Consider the following 21,659-nt stretch of genomic DNA (forward strand, 5'->3'; position numbering starts at 1 on the left):
CTATCCTTCACTGCCTCCCGCAGTTTGGCCAAACTCATGTTAGTAGCTTCGAGAACACTGTCCAACCATCTCATCCTCTGTCGTCCCCTTCTCCTTGTGCCCTCCATCTTTCCCAACATCAGGGTCTTTTCCAGGGAGTCTTCTCTTCTCATGAGGTGGCCAAAGTACTGGAGCCTCAACTACAGGATCTGTCCTTCTAGTGAGCACTCAGGGCCGATTTCCTTGAGAATGGATAGGTTTGATCTTCTTGCAGTCCATGGGACTCTCAAGAGTCTCCTCCAGCACCATAATTAAAAAGCATCAATTCTTCGGCGATCAGCCTTCTTGATGGTCCAGCTCTCACTTCCGTACATTACTACTGGGAAAACCATAGCTTTAACTATACGGACCTTTGTCGGCAAGGTGATGCCTTTGCTTTTTAAGATGCTGTCTAGGTTTGTCATTTCTTTTCTCCCAAGAAGCAGGCGTCTTCTAATTTCGTGACTGCTGTCACCATCTGCAGTGATCATGGAACCCAAGGGTTTGGATTAGGAACTAATAAAAGTTGGGGTCTCTCTTGGTTGGGGGCCATCTTGTTCCACCTGGTGGCAGGTGGGCGTGCTGTTGCAACAGTCTTCAATAAAGACCAGGGCTACTGGCTGCTGTTTTGCTCTGGTATTCCTGGCTGGTGTCCTTAATTTTGTCCAAGGGAGCCCTCAGATTTCTCCTTTAACACCTTCCCTCCCTGTCTGCCAGAAATGAATTGGTACAGTCAAAGAGGCATTATTTGGCCTGTGGGCCTGTTTGCATTGTCTTCCTGCTTCCCTACCTGCTATTTTCAACTCTCTCTCTTTAATATTGAGCTTTTTCCAAAATACTTCTCTCAGATTTCTACACTTGTCAGCTCCCAATTGCATGTTGATTGCAACTTGGAGGTCAACATGAGATCCAAGAGGATGAAACAGAAATGCAAATTTTCCTCTCTCTCTTGTCTTGCAAATGTTGCTCCAGCCACCTCAGGGAAGAAGAAGAACAGGCCAGCCAAAGTCAAGGAAAGTTTGATCACATGGACATTAGGACATTTTTCACACTGGGTGGAAGCTTCTGGTTGATTATTGGGTAGGTAGTCAAAATTGAATTGAGGGCAAATTTTAACTGATGAGTAAGCTGAGGGCACATGTATGCTTTCTGGGTTCATTTTGATTCTGCTCTCTTTTGCAGTACTAGGAAATTTTAAAATCCCTGCAGCCTCATGCAGAAGTTCCACTATGAAGAGAAATGAGGAAGTGTGAGGCTCTTGAGGACACAGAAAATTTCCCAATTGTTTGTGACTGTTGAACTTGAATAACAGCCCTCTAGTCAAATAAAAGTTGTTTCTTAACAACTTTGGGTATATCCAGAAGTCCAGTCTCCTCATTATCTCTCGTTATTTGCATTTCTTTCTTTTCTTTGCAAGAACAGCTCCTGGGAACCTCAAGCCTGGAGTAGGAAAGAACCATGTGAGATCTAGGAGCTTACCACAACTGCTTTGATAATAGATCAGATGGTCATAGAGTTGGGTGGGATGCCAAGGGTCATCTAGTCCAACCCCCTGCAATGCAGGAATCTCAGCTAAAGCATCCAGGACAAATGGCCATCCAACCTCTGCTTAAAAACCTCCAAGGAAGGAGAGTCCACAACCTCCCAAAGGAGACTGTTCTACTGTCAAACAGCTCTTACTGTCAGAAGGTTTTTCTCTATGTCAAGTCAGAATCTCCCATCAGGTTTAAATCAGGACCAATTTCATCCATGCTCACAAAACTACACTGCCATATAACTCTATGAATAAACTTGATGGCTATAATCCAGGAGAGATTTAGATATGTTAAAGTTGATTAAAATCAGTGGACAGAGGCCTGAATGTTGTTGTTATTAACCTTATTTATAGTCCTTCACCTGAAGGTCCTGAGGCAGAAAAAACAAACAAAATTAAAACAGAAACTAAACACTAATATTAAAATCAGCCAACATAAATTCCGTTAAAATAAAGCAGCAATAAAAAATTAGTACCTCAGCCTTTCCCAAAACCTGAACAAAGAGGTGTGTCCTCACTTGAGGATGAAATGACAACCACACCATGGAGTGAGACACTTCAGAGGGGAGGCCAATGCGGAGGCAAGGGGCTGCCTTTGAAAAAGCCCATCATCACGTTCCCACCCCATGGATCTCACTGGGTGAGTGGGTCCCTAAGAGGGCTTCCATGGCAGATCTTAAGACATGATATGGGAGGAGAATTCTTTCAGATACTTGGAGCCCCGATCATTTAGGGCAGGAATGGGGAAGTTGTGGCCCTCCATATGTTGTTGGACTCCAGCTCCCATCAGCCCTAATCAACATGGTCATTGGGCAGGAATTATGGGAGATGTACGCTGGCAACTGCTGGAGGGTTTCCCCACCCCTGGCTTGGGGCTATAAATACTAAAGACATGGTTCTCACGTATAGAATTATAACTTGATTACTGTGTGAAATCTGTACACTGAGATGACAGTGAGGTAAATGTGTACATCAGCCTCTCCCAACTTCCACCATCCCTGACTTGATCATTGACCATACCGGCTGGGCGTAATGGGAGTTCAAAAACCTCTGAAGCCCACCAGGTTGAGGAAGGCTGAATTGATTCTAGCACACGAAAGCACATGCCCAGAGTCCTTTGAGTGGACCTGGGGCAGGGGAGTCTAAGAAACTACCGTCCCCATAATTCTTTGAGGGAAGCCACGACTGTTTAAAGTGGTGCGATAGTGCTTTAAACCTATCGTGTAGATGAGGCCACGCTTAATCATTCTCCTCACTAACCATAAGCTGCAGCCAATCTTTAGTTTCACTTCCTGTGGCGCGTGGACCAAGCTAGTAACAAGCACATTATGACAAGATAGTGTGCTGAGTGGAGACTGGAGTACAGGCTGCATTTTTTGGTCCTGCTCCCTGACATGGGGTTCTCCCCCCCCCCCCACGCAACAACCTCCTGTTGTGCATGGTTGTCTGTAAAGAAAGGCCAACCTCCTGCTTGTGATGATGTCCTATCACTTTCATTGTTGGAAAAGATCTAGTCCTGGGGATGGGACTAAAAATCCTCAATTTTCTGCACGGCTATGCTTTAAACATGGGGCGCGGGTGGCACTGTGGTCTAAACCACTGAGCCTAGGTCTTTCCAATCAGAAGGTCGGTGGTTCGAATCCCCGTGACGGGGTGAGCTCCCGTTGCTTGGTCCCTGCTCCTGCCAACCTAGCAGTTCGAAAGCACGTCAGAGTGCAAGCAGATAAATAGGTACCGCTCCGGCGAGAAGGTAAACAGCGTTTCCGTGCGCTGCTCTGGTTGGCCAGAAGCGGCTTAGTCATGCTGGCCACATGACCTGAAAGCTGTATGCTGGCTCCCTCAGCCAGTAAAGCGAGATGAGCGCCACAACCACAGAATCGTTCGTGACTGGACCTAATGGTCAGGGGTCCCTTTACCTTTACCTTTATGCTCTAAACATAAGTTACATATGGTACATGCCTTCTCTCTGTTGCAATGTGTTCCTTTTGTGCTTAAGAAACACAGGATGTTTTATCTATAATGGCCCATTTGAACATGGAAGCCACTGCCTGCTGTTCATTTCGTACATCTCTCCCTCCCCACTTCTTCCAAGGTTCTCAGGATTGCATATGTGGCTCTCCCCTTCTCCCATTTTCACCTTCACAACCACCCAGTACGTGGGGCTGCCTCTGAAGACTGTTTGGAAACTGCAGCTGGTGCAGATCAACAGTGTGGAGACACGAAGCTATGTTGGAGAGGCAGAGTTAGAGAATGGAGCCATGCAAGAAACTTTTAACATGGTCAGTTGCCTGGAAATGGCTCTGAATTCTTCTTTCTTCAACAGGGCTCAAGAGGACTTCATACACCAACGTGATGGTTACTGGATCAGTGTTTTAATGGCGATGTAGGATGGCAGATCCTTACCCCACAACTAATCTCTGGCAGAGGATAAATGCTCTCGTAAGCAGTCTCTTTCAGCCCCATTCATATAATGCAGAGGCTAGTTTGTAAGAGCCAAGTTACAGTGGCCCTTTCAATGACCTCTTCTTAGGAAGAAATAATGCTCAATTTAGATGCAAATTTACTTTCATGCTCAAGGAAGCTGCAGTGTTTTCATGGAATATTGTACATTAACAACAGAAACACTAAGCGTAACCAGGACCTGAGGAAATGTTTATCCCAAACAAATTGCCAGTCATTTAACTGATGGGCTAATCCTTTTCTTGTGGGTTTTGACGCTACCCACCCCCTCAGCTCTTGCCGTTCAACACCCCCACCTAGATTAGCATTTATTTTTCACAGTGGTTCCCTGTCCTCTTTCAAAGCGCAGAACAGCTTGCATGGCATTGTCCCCATGTAGAGCGATAGCACTATTTAAATTTTAATACATTATTTTATCTTAACAACAACCAAGCAGAGAACGTTAGGCTGGTAGATAGTGACTTGTCCAGGTCCAGCCAGCCAGCCAGCTTCATGGTGAGCAAGGATCTGAACCCAGGACTCGTTGGTCCAAATCTGCCCGGTGCACTGCCTTTTACTGAAATGCGAGAGCCAATCAGAGTGCAAGGAAGCACCTCTATAGGAGAATCCTTTTTTTATGAGACAGGAGATCCTAGGTCTGAGTCTGAGTCATGAGACTACATGTCTAAAGTCAAGCAATCTAAGAGACTCAGGTGAGGTCTGTGCCTGATGCCAAATGCTAAAAGCCATCCTAAGGAAAGCAGGCAGAACTGCAACAGGGCTGTTGCAAAATGTCTTTTTTTGCCAAGCACTCACAAAGCAAGCTGATAGCTAATTTCAAAACAAGACCAAGCTTCAGGAAAACCGCCTTCTTAACCATTAGACCCACTATTGGTCTCATCCTCTCAATCTGCTTTGTACGCAGGGGAAGTCCCTAACTCGCCGAGGTCTTCGCATGCAGAACGTGTGTATGTAACCTGTAAAACGGGCAAAAATATTACGGATGAAGCAAAAGACCGTGCTCAGAGATTGGAGCTGTTATGTGGTATAAAAGCTGAACAGAGAAGATCTTTGTTAAATATTCGTGCTAAACTAGGGTTGCCCTATTTCAAAAAGTAAAAACCAGGACATATCCCGAAAGTTATTGAGGAAGACCCCAGAATTGTTGAGCTTTTTTAAAAGGAAACCACTGAAATTGTTGAGCTTTTCGATAGACTTGCCTAAGATCAAGGACAAAGCGCTACCTTTCAGGAACCCCCCCCCCCAGAGGTTGATTCCATCTTTGAAATCATATGGATTTCTTTTAATCACATTAATTACTGTTAAAAGGCATTTTTTGCAGTTTCAGATTATTCTGTCGTTTGTATTGCTATGGAAGTTGGAAAATGTCCTTTTGATTTCATTCATCTGTGAAGATGCCTTTTCAAAAGCCCTGTTCTATACCAGCTCGCCACCTAAAGAGAGCCCAACCTTAGCTTTTCTGCATTCAATCCAGTTCTCTTGACACATGCGTATAATTGCCATCCGCTTCAAAGTGAGCACCTCTTTAAATAACCAGCAAGCCTTAACTGCTGGGAGCAACTTCAAATGGTACTATAACCACTTAATAAACATTTAATCTCTCCTGATCAAACAGGTTGCAAAGGTTTTCAAAACACCTAAAATCTTTTTTTTTTAAATCTGCAATGACTGTGCACACAACATGGGCAAACATGCTTCTGTAGTGCTACATTCAATACAGCTAGAGGAAAACCACAGATTTGCAGATGGGCAACAATCCTACATTTGCTGCTGAACTCTGCCAATGCTGCTGTTATATTAGCAAGTAATGCCAGGGTGGTGTGTGTGTGTGTGTGTGTGTGTGTGTGTGTGTGTATGGAGGAGGAAAGGTGTGCATTTCCATTCCCCAGCAATCTGGGAAGATTAATTCCCAATTCTCCATATGGGCCTATCAACTTCTTCTGAGCTAACAGGTAAATGCTGTGTTATTAAGCAGTTCACAGAAATGCAAACATTTATCACAGATAATATACCACAATGCTCTTGCATGTCACTGTCAAGGCCAATTTAAAGAGTTATTCTTGGGAACGCAGGGCCAATGAATGGAGCCGCCGTAGTCTATTAAAAGGATGCGGTTTCCACTGACATTTGGAGCAGCTACGTCAGGCCTACTTGGATGTTTTCCAGGGCACAGAATACAGAACCGAGGGATCCGTGAGGAGAGTACATATGAGTGGGGAAGACTTTCTGTTGGCCAAAGTGAACTGTGAGCCATATTTATAACCGCAACCTTGAAGAAGAAGAGTTTGGATTTGATATCCCGCTTTATCACTACCCTAAGGAGTCTCAAAGCGGCTAACAATCTCCTTTCCCTTCCTCCCCCACAACAAACACTCTGTGAGGTGAGTGGGGCTGAGAGACTTCAGAGAAGTTCTCAGCTCATCGTGAAAGAATCCTCCTGTGTTTTGCATACCGGTTGTAACTCAAGGGCAAAAAATATCGGTGTGTTCGTCCAAGCGGCTGACCAAGAAGAAAGGTGTCCAGACTTGTTAGTTGCTGCAGCATCTCTTGACGCTGCTGGGTCCTGTCTCCCAGCCCCTCCTGGTCAGTCAGCGGAAACTTTCCCATCTAACGCAGGTGTCCTGAGCATATTTATCCCAAGCAGGACAAAACGGCCAGGAGTTTAGTTCTTTACTGACAAAGCACGCACTTACAGCAGCTCCTAAGGTGCACTGAACACACACAAACACACACACTTCTTGTGACTATGTAGGTGAAATCAAAAAGGGATTAGACAGGAGGATAAAGCTGCTAGCAGTGCTGTCAAGTATCCCGTTTTCCCCGGGATTCTCCCTTATTTCAAGCAGTTTCCCGCTGCTCTCCCTTATTTTTTATTTCCCTTAAATTTCCCGTTTTTAGTGGAAGCAGCTCCTCCCCTGCTGGGCAGGGACTGGGTGGGAAGACCTCGCCTACTTGGAGAGAAAAGCCTCAGCCCTCAAAGCAAGTGGGAGCCATTTCCCGTGCTTACAGGGGGGTGTATTCCTCCCCCTGCATCAGCCCCTATCCGCTGCCGCCGAGCCCCTCAGCCGGCCAATAGGGTTAGCTGGCGGGCGGAGCCTGGCTGCCTTTGAGCAGCTGCTGCTTCCTGTCCTGTTTTGATGGGATCAGACAAGAAGACAATGGGGCTCCATCGCGCGGAGCACATTGCTGCCCTCCTCTTTGCTCCGCTCCAAGCCCGAGCCCGCTTGGAGTTTACATTGCTGCTCCGCCCACTTTTGCTTCTGGCTCCACCCACCACTGACATGTGACTGTCCCCGGGATAGGTGAGACTGCTGATCCCTTATTTTCAAATCCGAAACTTGACAGCTATGGCTGCTAGTGGCTGCTGTTGATGTTGGCACTATACTGCCTCCCTGAACTGGATACCTGATGCTGGGGAACAAGTGAGAGAGAGGACTATTGCTCTCACGTCTTGCTTTGGGGTTTTCAGGCAACCACTGTGAGAAGAGAAATGCTGGAATAGATGGGCCTTTGGTCTGATACAGCAAGGCTCCTGTTATGTTGTAACTACCATTTCCTGAATAAGAGGGTGGAAATCTTGTATAGTTCCCTGAGGATAACCATTGGTCTGTCAAAGTGGGTTTGTAGGAGGATCATGCTACAGCACAAGGATGCACTAATATTTCAGGTAGGAACATCTCAACTTCCAAGATTCTGCTATCGGAAACAATTTGCTCCTGCCAGTCCCTTTGAAGCAGTTTCTCCCTTACTAGATCCTGATGAGCAGGATCCACACCTAGTGTAAATGGCAAGCGTTTAACAGAGACCTTTAGAAGGAACCTACTTTAAAATGCAACAGCACAAATGTTTTATTCATGTTGCAAAGATAGTCATGTGCATGATCACTGTCTTTTGAGTTATGTCAATTTTAGCTGACAGAGGTTCATTGTTGAATACAGCATTCCACTGCACTCCTGTTTAAATAAGGGATATTTTGTAAAGCCAGAGGCTGTGTGGCCTCAGGTGACGTGGGATTGTGACTAGACAGACACAGTAGTTTTGCGGATGTTAAGTTGTAAACTGGAATCTCCCTGCAGAGAAGGAATCTACATTTTAGTCTGTTTTATAAATGAATGAATGAATGAATGAGAGAGAGACTGCAATTCTGGGGTGGAGAAGCTCAGGCCTGGGGTAGAGGCAAATGCAGCCCTTCAGCCTTTCTATGTGGCCCTCAGGACTCTTTCCATGCCACACCCCCTCCCCAGGCCACCTCTCTCACCAGCTCTGCTTTTCACACTTTTTGAGTATTTTTGCCCGACTGGAATATGCCATTGAACTCTCATTTAGACGGAAAGCTGTGTGTGAGTCTCAGGGCGGGTACCAGGAGCAGGTCAGCAATAACTCACAAGGCATCAATGAAGGGAACACTTTATGCAAAGAAACAAAACAGCTCAGGCCCAGTGAGCACAGCAACTCTTCCCAGCAGGTCTTGTCCCAATGAGGCATTTGTGAGGACAGTTTTCTAAGCCTCCTTGTCCCTCAGCTCCTTCCCAAACAATCTGAGACTCTGACACCTTGTCTGTCTCTGCTCTGCCCTCTTCACACCTCTGCCACCAGTTCTGGGAGACTGTGGGGGGGGGGAGAGAGAGAGAGAGAGAGGAGCTGGTTACAGCAGGAGGGGGGTACTCCTTGGCTTCTTCAGCCTGATTTCTGCCTCTTGGCCTCCCTCTTCTTCTACCTCTGATTCTGAACTGCTCTGTCACAGCCTCTTCCAGCTCACTAAACCCTGTTACCTCTTCAGCTTCCGACACCTCCTCCAGCCTGCTCCCTTTTCTCTCCCTGACCACTCATCGCCGTCCCACCACCATTCCCCAAGCACTGTGCCTTCTTCCCTTGTAGGTTCCCTAGCCCTTCCACTCCTTGGCATCCAGCCAGTCTGTGGCAGTGCGTGTATGCCGAAAATTGCCTAGTGTATCATTTACATTTGTTGTTCCGCCCGCTTTTGCCCCTGGCCCCACCCATCAATGACACCTCAAAAAGTTGCCCAGAGAATGAGGCCCTCGAAGACTCCAGGTTCCATCCCTGGCATCAAATGTGAAGAATTACCACCAGGAGGGGTTAAAATTCTCCTGCCCAGAAACCTACAGAACTTCTAGCAGTCTGAAGAGGCAATGCTGGACTAAACAAAGCGGTGGTTTGACAGATTAATTTGATTAAGGGTTGTAACAATAACGCAGTACATGCATGTCTTCACAAGCCTTTTGTTCTTATCCCGGCAGCAGGTCACGAAAACAACCTACGGCATGCGGCTCCGTTGTTCTCTTTGGAGTATTCCAACAAGCCCTACAGTGGTGTGAACCGAGGATGGCAATAACGCTCTACTCAGCGGAGGGATATTTGCATTCCTTGTCAAGTACTGCTGGTGTCCCCGTGGGATTCCATTTCTGTTGTGCTATTATAGTGCTTTCTGAAGTCAGTGGTTAATATTAACTGACAGGGCCAGCTGAGAATGTTGGGCTTCCCCATTACGGCTAATGAAGCAAAATACTAATTGAGGCACCGACTGCCTCCTTGTACTTACCGTATATACCCGAGTATAAGCCGACCCGAATATAAACCGAGGCACCTAATTTTCCAACAAAAAACCTGGGAAAGCTTATTGACTCAAGTATAAGCCGGTTCACCTTTGCTGCTGTGGAGGAGGAGGAGGAACGAGCAGCCCGAAAGCAGCCCTTTGGGCTGCTCCTTCCTCTTCCTCCTTTGCCAAGTTTGCATTTATGCGAGCAGTTCAGGAATGGAACAAGCGTACACCGTTCTTGTGCGCTTCTTAAGGAATGGGTGACAGGGGAGAGCGGGTGGCAGCACGAGCGGAGAGAAAGGGCTTCTTTCTCGCCTCCCCCACCGCCCGCCTCACTCGAGTATAAGCCGAGGGCAGCTTTTTCAGCACAAAAAATGTGCTGAAAAACTAGGCTTATACTCAAGTATATACGGTAATTGCATTACGGCATCGCAACTTGGCTTCACCACAAATTCCAGGGGCTGTTGATGTATCTCTTTTTAACATTCACCTCAAATTACAGGTGGGTAGCCGTGTTGGTCTGCCATAGTCGAAACAAAATAGAAAATTCTTTCCAGTAGCACCTTAGAGACCAACTGAGTTTGTTCTTGGTATGCATGCACACGAAAGCTCATACCAAGAACAAACTCAGTTGGTCTCTAAGGTGCTACTGGAAAGAATTTTCTATTTTGATTCACCTCGAAGGAAGAATTGTTGAACATGCAGGCTACCTTGTGCTCCTTGGACAAAAGGTAGGATATAAAACAAAATTGTTGGGTCTGTGATTATTACGCCTCCAAATGTGTCGTGAACAGAACCTTTAGAAAAAGAAAAAGGAAACTGAAAAATGATGGCAGCTTAAATGAATTTTAAATGGAATATCAGAAGTTCAGATTTGTCAAGCCGAATTGAAAACACAGTCCTTCAATATGTCCGGCTGTACAAGCTCACTGAGACGAATGGACACTTTCCAATCACAGTTAAGGCCTGAAATGAAGGGTTTTCCCTGTGTTAAAAATATGGGAGGCAGCAGATTTTGTCCCCACCCCCACCCCCTTGTGGGAATGTTTTGGGATGCAAGAGAGGATATATTGTTTAAGATATCCTATTCCAACTTTGTGTTTACAAGTCCCAGAAATTAGCAGAGTTCTCATTCCCCTTTTAAACACACACGCAGCAGATAGCTTGCTCAGGTTTGTTAAAACCTCTGTAATAAATGTCCTGGTTTTTCCCCCATTAATCCCTCTCAAAATAAGACACTACACAGTCTTCTATAAAAGCATAAAATGTTTACTCAGGAGAAATCATCTGTTTGCAATTGGATCCCAGGTGGCAGACTTAAATTTGGTAAAAGCTACATTTACTCAGGAGATTGTTCCATAAGGGAAAACAGCTCCTTTGTGCTCTCTTGGCTGGAAGCAAAGCAGCTTCTTTGAGAACGTCATCCAAAAGAGAGAGAGATGGAGTGTGGTCCCTGTGGTTTTGTGTTAACCTGCCCAGGTGAGACCACACCCATCTCCAGTTACACAGAGGAAATCCAACCCAGCCCAGGGGAGACAGCGAGTTCCGACTGGCTGGCCTAGAGTTCCCTTTCTATGTCCACTCTAGCAATGTTGTGTTTTACTGCTCCTGCGTTTTACACCCCCCACCCCTCCACTATTGTCCTCTAGTGCTGATGGGGCATGGCAGCCATTCATTGCTCCAAATTAGCTGTACTCACCCATGTCAAGATCTGCACAGGAGAAGGTCCTGGTGAGCTGTGCCCTTAAGGGTTTAAACTCACTCAGTCATTGCATCTCCTCCCAAAGTAATGTGGAGTGACTTGCAGATCTTACCATGGTTTACTCTTTAGCATGGTCAGGGAAAGGTTGGCCTGAGACGTTACCTTAATGGGCAATCTCTCTGCAGGGCAGGTTCCCACCTTAGCAAAGTCACTACAATAAGGAGTCTGGAGAAAATGAAATGAAAGGAAATCCCAATAACAGCTTCCTGAGGAAACTGAACAAAAACAGTATATCATTTGAGGAGAAAGAAACAGAGAGTTTATATATATAGCCCCCAAAAGCTCAACAACTTCAACCAAAAAGAAAAAAGAAGAAGTTCAACAGCTCTGTCCGGATTTTCACTTTTGGGAATATGGCAACCGTACTTTAACACTAACAGAATCGGCCCTTAAATTGCATACTTAAATGATCTCTGCTGCTGCATTTCCACCTCCCTCCACAACACAGTGTCCACACCACCAGAGAAGAAAATCAGTAGGCAATGGCAAAGTAACCACCAGCAAGGGGAAATCATTTGGAGGGGGGGGGCTTCAAAGCATCTGGTTTACTTTTGAGGGCACTGCTGCTATTTTTGAGACTTGCATTTTCCATCTACTTGCCGGTCTGCTCCCCCATGCTTAGCATACTCTCTCTCTCTCTCTCTCTCTCTCTCTCTCTCTCTCTCTCTCTCTCTCTCTCTCTCTCTCTCTCTCTGTTTGTGTGTGTGTGTGTGTGTGTGTGTGTAACATTTGAAAACACACAGGTATAAATGAATAAACAGCTATCATAAAAAACATGTAATCCTCTCTTGTTTGGAAGAAAACTACGCCCTGTAGATTTCTTCATCCTCAGAAGTGGAGAGACTGTAGCAATATGCTTTTTAAAATTATTGTGTATTTTAATACATTCATATCTCGCCTTTCTCCTATGATGGGGCTCAATGTGGTATTTCCTCGTTGCCTCCCATCCAAGCACTGACCAAACCCAGACCTGCTTAGCTTCAGCAAGGTCTCTGCATCATGTTTGCTCAGTCCATGCCCTTTGTTATGCTTTCAAATGAAGTCATAGCTATGCTTTCCATTAATGAAAAAGCAACCATGTGCCCGAAGCATTTTGCCTGTTCCTTAGCTTTGACATTTTGACAATACTGTATGCTTCTTGTGTGTGTTGATATTATATGAACTGCCTCCATCAACAACTGCAACAATTAAAACAAACTTCTTTGTTTTTTGGCTCTCCCCTCCCCCCAAAACCCCACCTTGCTAACATTTTGGGGTGTGGGCGGAACTATAAATACATGCAGACAGCTCTTTATTGATCCCACATACTGTAGGGTCCCCCCCCACTGATTCAATTACATTTTAATTTCATTTTGCTCAGCTCCGATTTATAATGCAGTCTTTGCTTCTCTGCATTTACATCTGTCAAGGACCTGCTTGGCGATGTATAATTTAGCAGTGCTCCTTTGGAGACAATGATAAAAAAAACAACGCACTCAAGGTGCAGCCCAAATCCTCTTTTGAATAATAAGTTCACAGCTTTGCCTTAACTGTAATTCAGGCGTCTAACATGATTTTCACCTTGAATTACCACAATCTCCTTCTTAATGAACCGAAGGACAGGGATGTGAGTTAAACATTCCCAGCATTTCCTCCAGAGCCACTGCCATGCTCTTTGCTTCCCATTAGGTGTCAGTGCAGACCAGCGCAATAGGATGCCACTAAATATGCTTTTCTCCTTTATAAAAATGCATCTAGGCGCACTTTACTTGCGAAGAGCATGTGACGCACCTATCGCCATGTCAGCTGGGGAGGGGGAGACTGTCCTTCTAGAGTAAACCCCCCTAAAGCAAGCTGCATCCAAGGCCAGCTGAATACGGGGCCCCGTAGCTCAGGCGTAGTGCCTATTTCACATGCAAAAGGTCCCAGGTTTAATCCTCAGCATCTCCAGCTAGGGCTGGCAGGAGAGACTTCTCTCTGAAAACCTGGACAGCTGCTGCCAGTCAGTGTAGATAATACTAAGCTATATAGACCAATGGCAGAAGGCAGCATCTCATGTTCCTGCAAACATTCATTCATTCATTCATTCATTCATTCATTCATTCATTCATTTGCTGTCAGGGGAGAGTGGCAAATGCCTTCCCCAGTCAAGGCATCAATAATACCCAAGGCTGGGCCCTGAGACAGAAAATCCCATAAGCATCTCTCCCTGCCCTAAGCAAATGAAAACACAAGAATAATAGAAAATAACAATTAACAATTTGATGCATGGGCATAGCCGGGGGGGGGGCAGGGAGGGGCAGCTGCCCTCCCCCAACCAATAGAAATCAATAAAAATACATAGCAAACTGAGGCTCTGCCCCCCCCAACAAAAGGCCTCCCCTCCCCCACAACAAAGATCCTGGCTACGCCCATGATCTGATGCCCTCTCCCGATGCCTGAAGTCAGTTGCCTGAGGCGGCTTTCTCACTATGCCTAAGGAGATGGGAGTAAAAATATGAAATGATCCAGTGGCAGGAACTGAATATATACAGTGCTTTTTTTCCTGGGGGGACGCAGTGGTACGCATACCCCTAAACATTTTGTGAATCTGAGTTTGGACTCATTGAGGGGCAGTATTTCAATATGAATAGGAAAATGAGAGTACCCCTAACCCCCCCCCCCTTTTTAAAAAGAAAAAAAAAGCACTGAATATATATATACTTTGTTGCAAGGAACTACTGTATTATGATCCTGAATGGTCTGGCCTGTAAACTGCATCTCATAGGAAAGAAAAGAGTTATATTAACCTTTCCTAAACCATGGGAAAATTGAATTGTAAAACCATTTAAGCCACACACCACCCTTGCCCTCATTCAGGTAGCATTAAGCGCCTTCCTTTCTCTACCAAAGTGTTTGTGACTTGACTTTTCACAATGCGCCCACCTGACCTTAAGTTCTTGGTGCGTCTCAAGGACCAACCAGCCTTTGATGTTGCAGCCCTTGAATGAGCAATCATCCGGTGCTTTTTTTTCTAGAATCTAGTGTGTTTTGTAGGAGCAAAATGGACAGAAAATAAAGGCAGGCAGGCCCGTGTCTTGGAACCAGGACGAGCAACAGGTGTTTTTTTGTTTTTTTGTAGAGAAGCCAAAAAATGTTCGTTTCCCCTCCTTGTTGGGAAGGGAGTGTGTTTGCTGACATTCTGCTGAAGTCTTCAGCTGCACGGAGTCATGTCACAGCCACAGCGGCCCAAGTGCATGTGCCCAGTTTGGTACAGATTGCTGAACCAAAAGGTTTAGTGGTAGCATGAGAATATACTGTGCCATTGTTCAGTGCAGAGCTGATGGGAAGCAACATTCTGGCCTCTGCCACTAGCTAGGGCCTCAAGATCACCCCCTCCTCCCGGTCTTCTCCCTCTTCTCCCTCATCATTGTCCTACCACCGACCACTTGGCTCTGAACCTTCTTCCCTTGGGGGTTCCCCAGCTGATGCCTCTCACTATTCATCTGCGTCCAACCAGCCCATGACACCAGCCACACCTCTGAAAGTGAGTAAGGAAATTTTCCTGGGATCCCAAAACGTCAGGCAAGTGATTCAGATTAGCACCAAAGGAAGCTCTTATCCTGCCCATGGGCCCTAGAGCCTTGACCCACAGGCTTCAGGGAGCCAGTGTGGTGGTGTAGTGGTTAAGAGCGGTGTTATGTATTGGGTTTAACCAATCGTAGAAGCGTAGTTGGATGAAAGTTCTAATGGCAAGCACTGTCAACTGCCAACTGCCAACTGGCACTTCTTGCTGGGGCTTTCAGAGTGTGTTCTTGTTTAATATGGGAGTGAGCTGTTGAATAAACGAAGTTGCATTGGGCTTCTGACTTTTCCTGAATATTTAATATTGGCGACGAGGATGGGATGCATGAGCTCCCGCTAGCTACCAGAGGCTGAGACTGCAACGCAGCACAGCCGCCTGCCGCCTCACAGTAATCGCAACACCGCCACGCTGGACTCAGCAAGAAGTGCCAGTTGGCAGTTGACAGTTGACAGTGCTTGCCATTAGAACTTTCGTCCACCTACGCTTCTACGCTTGGTTAGAATCATAACATGTGTTAAACCCAATACATAACAATCGGTAGTCTCGTAATCTGGTGAACCGGGTTCGCGTCTCCGCTCCTCCACATGCAGCTGCTGGGTGACCTTGGGCTAGTCACACTTCTCTGAAGTCTCTCAGCCCCACTCACCTCACAGAGTGTTTGTTGTGGGGGAGGAAGGGAAAGGAGAATGTTAGCCACTTTGAGACTCCTTCGGGTAGTGATAAAGACAGATTTGTGTTTTGTGTTCTGATGGGTGGATTATATTTTCCTGTTCAGCTGTATTTTGTCAAGAATGTTTGCAAGCCTGTTTGGAGGACCTAGTTTTAGGTTAAACGTTGTAAATAAATAACGTCTGCTTGTGTGGATAAATCCTTTGGATGTCCAGGGGCCATCTCTGGGAGTGGGAAGCCTTGCATACTGCCATGTCGTCAGGTTTCACCTCCTCCACCCACGTCCATTTAACGTCATGGCTTTCCCCCCTCAAAGAATCCTGGGAACTGTGGTTTGTAAATGGTGCCTACTTCACACTTCTCAGCACCCTCAACAAACTACAGTTCCCAGGATTCTACATGACTATGAAAGAAGTGTAGGACTCCCTTTAGGTTAATGGGGTGGATGTGAGGGGTGCTTAATTTGGAGTTTGCCATGTGCTTTATTGAGGAGCCCCTTTCAATCCCTTCCACAGAAAGTGACACAAAGACTAAAAGAACTCACTGAGGGGGGGAAAGGGTGGTAAAGGGAGAGAAGGCTGGGTATAGGGCCGTGCAAGCTGAGGAAGCTACAGTTTTGGACTTCTAACTGCAACTTTTCAAAAACAACACAAAATTTCAAGTTTTACATAATTGGCTGGAAAATAAACGTGAAAAACAGAACCTAAAACAGACATCATTGTTCCGATAAGACTAAAATATGATTTATTATTTCCATTTCCATTATGTGAGAATAATACACGTTCCAGTGTGGGGCTTATTCCTATGGGGCATTTGAAACTTGACATACCTTAGGGCTTCAACATGTCTTAATATGGCCCTTGCCCTGTGTCAAATAGCTTACTACAACCTCATTCTGAGATTTAACTCCTCATCTTGAATATTCAGGGCAGGAGGAGGCTATGACCCTGAACCCTGTTGCCCTTCGCCCATCACCATCCATGTTCATGAAATAAAAACAATAAAACCAAAAGTCCAAACACCACCAAAGAAAAGAACTTTAAATTGCCCCAAATGCCAGTGGCAATATCCTGGGTTGGATTGCAGTACTGTGTGTGCTTTTGTCCCATTGAAATCAGTGGGATCTAAAACATGACTAGCAGGAGAATCCTAAGCATGCCTACTCAAAAGTAAGACATAGTAAATTAAATGGGGCGTACTCCCAGGTAGGGGGTTAGGAATGCAGCCTAACTTGCCCCATTAGCTTGAGTAGAACTACTGCACTGATTTAAGTCCTGCTGGATTCCACCATCTGGTATCTTACCACATCTTATCATAGATAGCTACAACGTGAGAAAATGTAATCCTGCAATTCCCACTCCAACACAGCCTAAAATAACCTCTCTCTCTCTTTCTCTTTCCCTCTCTCTCTCTCTCTATATATATATACACACACACATTAAAAAAACACCTTTGTGTTTCCTCAGTTTCTCATACCTCTGCCTGAGAATGAACCTGAATTCACTTCAGATTTTGCTTTAGACAAAATCTTGTGACAACCAAGGGATATGCAGGACACACAGAAATATTGCTAGTCTTAATGTAATTCTTTCAGCCTAGCACATTTTTTTTTGTGAGGAAGAACCCCCAAGTAAAATTTGCTTCAAAATACATTTTATGAGAAACAGTGGTGGCAATCCTGTTAAAAACTGAGATTTTTAACGCAATATATTTTAGTAATGCTGTCTTTCAGGAGCGAACCTTGCTCATTGTTCATGTAGGAGTTGGGGGGGGGGAGGGACTGGTGAGGATGTATGAGATGTATGACTATCAATGTTGCTTCATGCTGTAGAACCAGTATTTCCAGAAGCTATTACCTACTAGGGAGGATTCTCAAACTGGCATGATTGTACCAGATGGGAGTGTGTAAACTGCAGAAAAGAAAGGGTGTTTGAGCGCACAGCAGTTCTTTGCTGATTGGCTTGCACTTCTGACACAGTGGAGTCGTGATAGGGATCACTTATTGATTCCCCATCTCTTGAATTTTGATTTCACTCACTGATATTTGGTTTTTCACTCGCTGGCATTTACGAAGCTGACGTATTCTAGCATTTAGGCTTCAGGCCATCTATGTGCCAGGTTGTAATACCTTTAGCAAGGAAAAGCAACCAGTCAGAAGCTGGTTGTCAGTTGCAGATTGCTGGCTAAAATCAGTTCAAGTTCTACCTCAAAAGTAGACTCAGAACTATGGCCTTGGGCACATAAGCAAGCGTAGGACTTTTGTCAGACAACCTTGATTCTTAAGAAAGATTGCTTCATAAAATACTTTACAAAGCCCCCTTCAATATACATGTGTTTTACAATATCAACGTACGTAAAACGAAAACTAACCCAAACCACCGGATTAATGCCTCCAGAACTTTCCAATATGGATGAGGGAGGGAGGAACATGAACTGGGAGAATAGATTGAAATGAAATGTAAATACATGTAACACCACAAATGTCCCTTGTGAACCATTCCTTTTATTATGTATTTTGTGTTTTTATGTTGTGAAGCGCCCTGTGATCTTCGGATGAAGGGCGGCATTCAAATTTAATAAATATTCTTTTGTATTCTGTTCGAAGCCGCCCAGAGTGGCTGGGGCAACTCAGTCACATGGGCAGGGTACAAGAAATTAAAACAACAACAACAACAACAACAATTTATTCCCTCTAGTTCATGGGTAGGCAAACTAAGGCCCGGGGCCCGGATCCAGCCCAATCACCTTCTAAGTCCAGCCCGTGGATGGTCCGGGAATCAGCATGTTTTTACATGAGTAGAATGTGTGCTTTTATTTAAAATGCATCTCTGGGTTATTTGTGGGGCATAGGAATTCGTTAATTTCCCTTCCTTCAAAATATGGTCCGGCCCCCCACAAGGTCTGAAGGACAGTGGACCGGCCCCCTGCTGAAAACGTTTGCTGACCCCTGCTCTGGTTATCCATCTTTCCCTCCTCTCCTTCTGTTGACTCTGGCCAGAGTGTTGAAATTTAGATTGTAAAATTATTCATGTAGGTACCAGTGGCGGAGGTTCATTCTCCAGCACTGGGGGCGGAGAGCAGGCGGGGCTTGGGCTGGCACACGTCCCGGGGGCGGGGCACACATACTGGGGGTGTGACACACGTTCTGGGGCGGAGTGTGCCGCCCGCAGGGGCGTGGCGCGCATTCTGGGGGCATGGCGCGCAGCCTGTGGAGCGGGGGGGGGGGGCAGCCGCGATGGAACCCCACCTGGATCGTGCCAATGGGGCAGTGCGCTCCCATCGCCCCCACCTTCCTCCACCCCTGGTAGGTACCTGCCCTTTTGCTTTTGTTACATGGCAGAGCACTGCTATACTGATTGAGCTATATAAAATAACTATGATGAGGATTTCAACATTGTCTCCTAGGTAGGGTTGGGGGGAGAGGGCCAGTGTCACCCACCCCCCCCCCACGTCAACAGTTTCACCAACAGTTTTATCCCATATATGTGAATGAAATTAATTCTTATGGGGCAAAGTAAAGTCCAGAAAGTCCAATGAGAGTTAACAGTTCTTAACCAGCTTGCCTGTTGTCTTTGTCCATGGAGTTTTCTTGGCAGGGATACTGGAGTGGCTTGCCAGTTCCTGCTCCAGATGGATCAGAAAACTCTCCACTATGCCCTGTCCATCTTGGCTGGCCCTACACGGCATAGCTCATAGCTTCTCTGAGTTATTCAAGCCCCTTCGCCACGACAAGGCAGTGATCCACGAAGGAGTGCCTGACGTGCTCTGGTCCATGGGGTCATGAAGAGTCAGACATGACTAAACAACAACAACAACAACCAGCTTGCCCTTGCCCATTATTGGAGGTTCTCCATTTTGACCACACTCAGGTTCTTAGAATCACAGAATTGTAGAGTTGGAAGAAGAAGAAGAAGAAGAGTTTGGATTTGATATCCCGCTTTTTACTACCCGAAGGAGTCTCAAAGCGGCTAACATTCTCCTTTCCCTTCCTCCCCCACAACAAACACTCTGTGAGGTGAGTGGGGCTGAGAGACTTCAGAGAAGTGTGACTAGCCCAAGGTCACCCAGCAGCTGCATGTGGAGGAGTGCAGACACGAACCCGGTTCCCCAGATTACGAGTCTGCCGCTCTTAACCACTACACCAAACTGGTTGGAAGTGACAGGAATCTTTTTGCCCAATGTGGGGCTTGAACCCAAGACTCTGAGATCAAGAGTCTCTTGTTCTACTGACTGAGTTATATTGCTAGGCTAGAGAATCAGACTATATACAACATTCGGCCCACAATGAAGAAACCACAGGAAGAAAAGGAGTTAAATGGCAGAAGAAGCTTGTGCATTTAGAGACAAGATAACAAACAGAAGTTTGGGGCTGGATTAAACATTAAGCACATGCTTAGGGCATCAAGGGAAGGGAAGCACCACAGACATTTTCCAATGCCAGATTGACCGTGGACCATAGTGCAGCTGAAAATAAACATTATTTATAAAAATATAGAAAAAGAAACATTATTTTCCATCTTACTGTAGGTTGTTTTATTTTGAAAAATAGAATTGTATCTTATGGTTTATTATTGTTTATACAGTTGTACCTTGGAAGTTGAATGGAATCCATTCCGGAAGTCCGTTCGACTTCCAAAATTTTTGAAAACCAAATTGTGGCTTTTGATCGGCTGTAGGAAGCTCCTGAGGCCAATCAGTGGCTGCAGAAAGCCCGTTGGACATTCGGGTTCCAAAAGAATGTTCGCAAACCAGATCAATCACTTCCGGGTCTGCGACATTCGAGAGCTGAAATGTCCGAGTTCCAGGGCGTTCAGGATCCAAGGTACGACTGTATTTTGAAAGAGATATATATAGGGTAACCAAAATTTTTTAAGTGCTTTGGGCCTCTACAGGTCTTAATCCGGCCCTGGTGGTGTTGTGTGTATGTGTTGTTGTTTCCACCCCCATCTTTCATCCCGGACACTGAGGACCAGCTTCAAGGGCCTTCTGGCGCCTCCCTCACTTCAAGAAGTGGGGTTACAGGGAACCAGGGAGAGGGCCTTCTCTGTAGTGGCACCCATCCTGCGGAATGCCCTCCCATCAGATGTCTAGGAAATAAACAACTTTCTGACTTTTAGAAGACATCTGAAGGCAGCCCTGTTTAGGGAAATTTTTAATGTTTGATGTTTTATTGTGCTTTTAATATTCTGTTGGGAACCACCCAGAGCGGCTGGGGCAGGCATAGGGAACCTTCGGCTCTCCAGATGTTTTGGACTACAATTCCCATCATCCCTGACCACTGGTCCTGTTAGCTAGGGATCATGGGAGTTGTAGGCCAAAACATCTGGAGAGCCGAAGGTTCCCTATGCCTGGAAACCCAGCCAGATGGATAGGGTATAAATAATAAAATTGTTGTTGTTGTTGTTTGCATGCTGCTTTTAGCCCAGGGGTCAGCAAGGTTCACTCCAGCGGAGATCCCTCCATGGGCCGGATCGTCAGTGTGCGTGGCTGCGATTTCCGGCACCTGCGGCTGTGCAGACACAATTTTCGGCGTCTGAGCATGTGCAGATGTGATTTCGGGCACCGCAGAAGCGAGTCCCAGTGCCGCACTGCAGCAGTTTAGCGCAGCACGTGGGGATTCGCCAAGCAGGCAGCTCGGTTTGGGGGCGGCTTGTGGGCCAGTTAAACTACCCACATGGGCCGCTTGTGGCCTATGGGCCTTAGGTTGCCTACCCCTGTTTTAGCCCATGGGTCCTTCCCGCAAACCGGAGCAACAACCCATTTCAAACTCAATAAAAAGCAACGCATCCAGCAGCCAGACCACAAAAAACAGGGGATATTAAGTAGGTAAGCTGTCAAGGGAGCCCTTGGGCCGCTGAGTCAGCACTGCTGCGGTTTGCAGAACTCTCCAGAGGCTCCAAAACGCGTCCCAAAAAAGGGAAGTCACCATCACTGTGCGCGTGCAAGGAGGAGCAGGGGGAGAGGAAAGGAGCCAGACGGAACAACAACTACAAATCCTATCAGCCCTTCGGCTGGCTGGCTGGCGCGCGCGCACTCGCGGGGGCGCCCGAACGCGGCCGGCGGCGGCGTTAGCGCATGCGCGACGTCGCCCGGCTCGTCGGTTGAGCAACGCGGG

Source organism: Lacerta agilis, chromosome 5, assembly GCF_009819535.1.
Source record: "Lacerta agilis isolate rLacAgi1 chromosome 5, rLacAgi1.pri, whole genome shotgun sequence".
Classification (NCBI taxonomy): Eukaryota; Metazoa; Chordata; class Lepidosauria; order Squamata; family Lacertidae; genus Lacerta; species Lacerta agilis.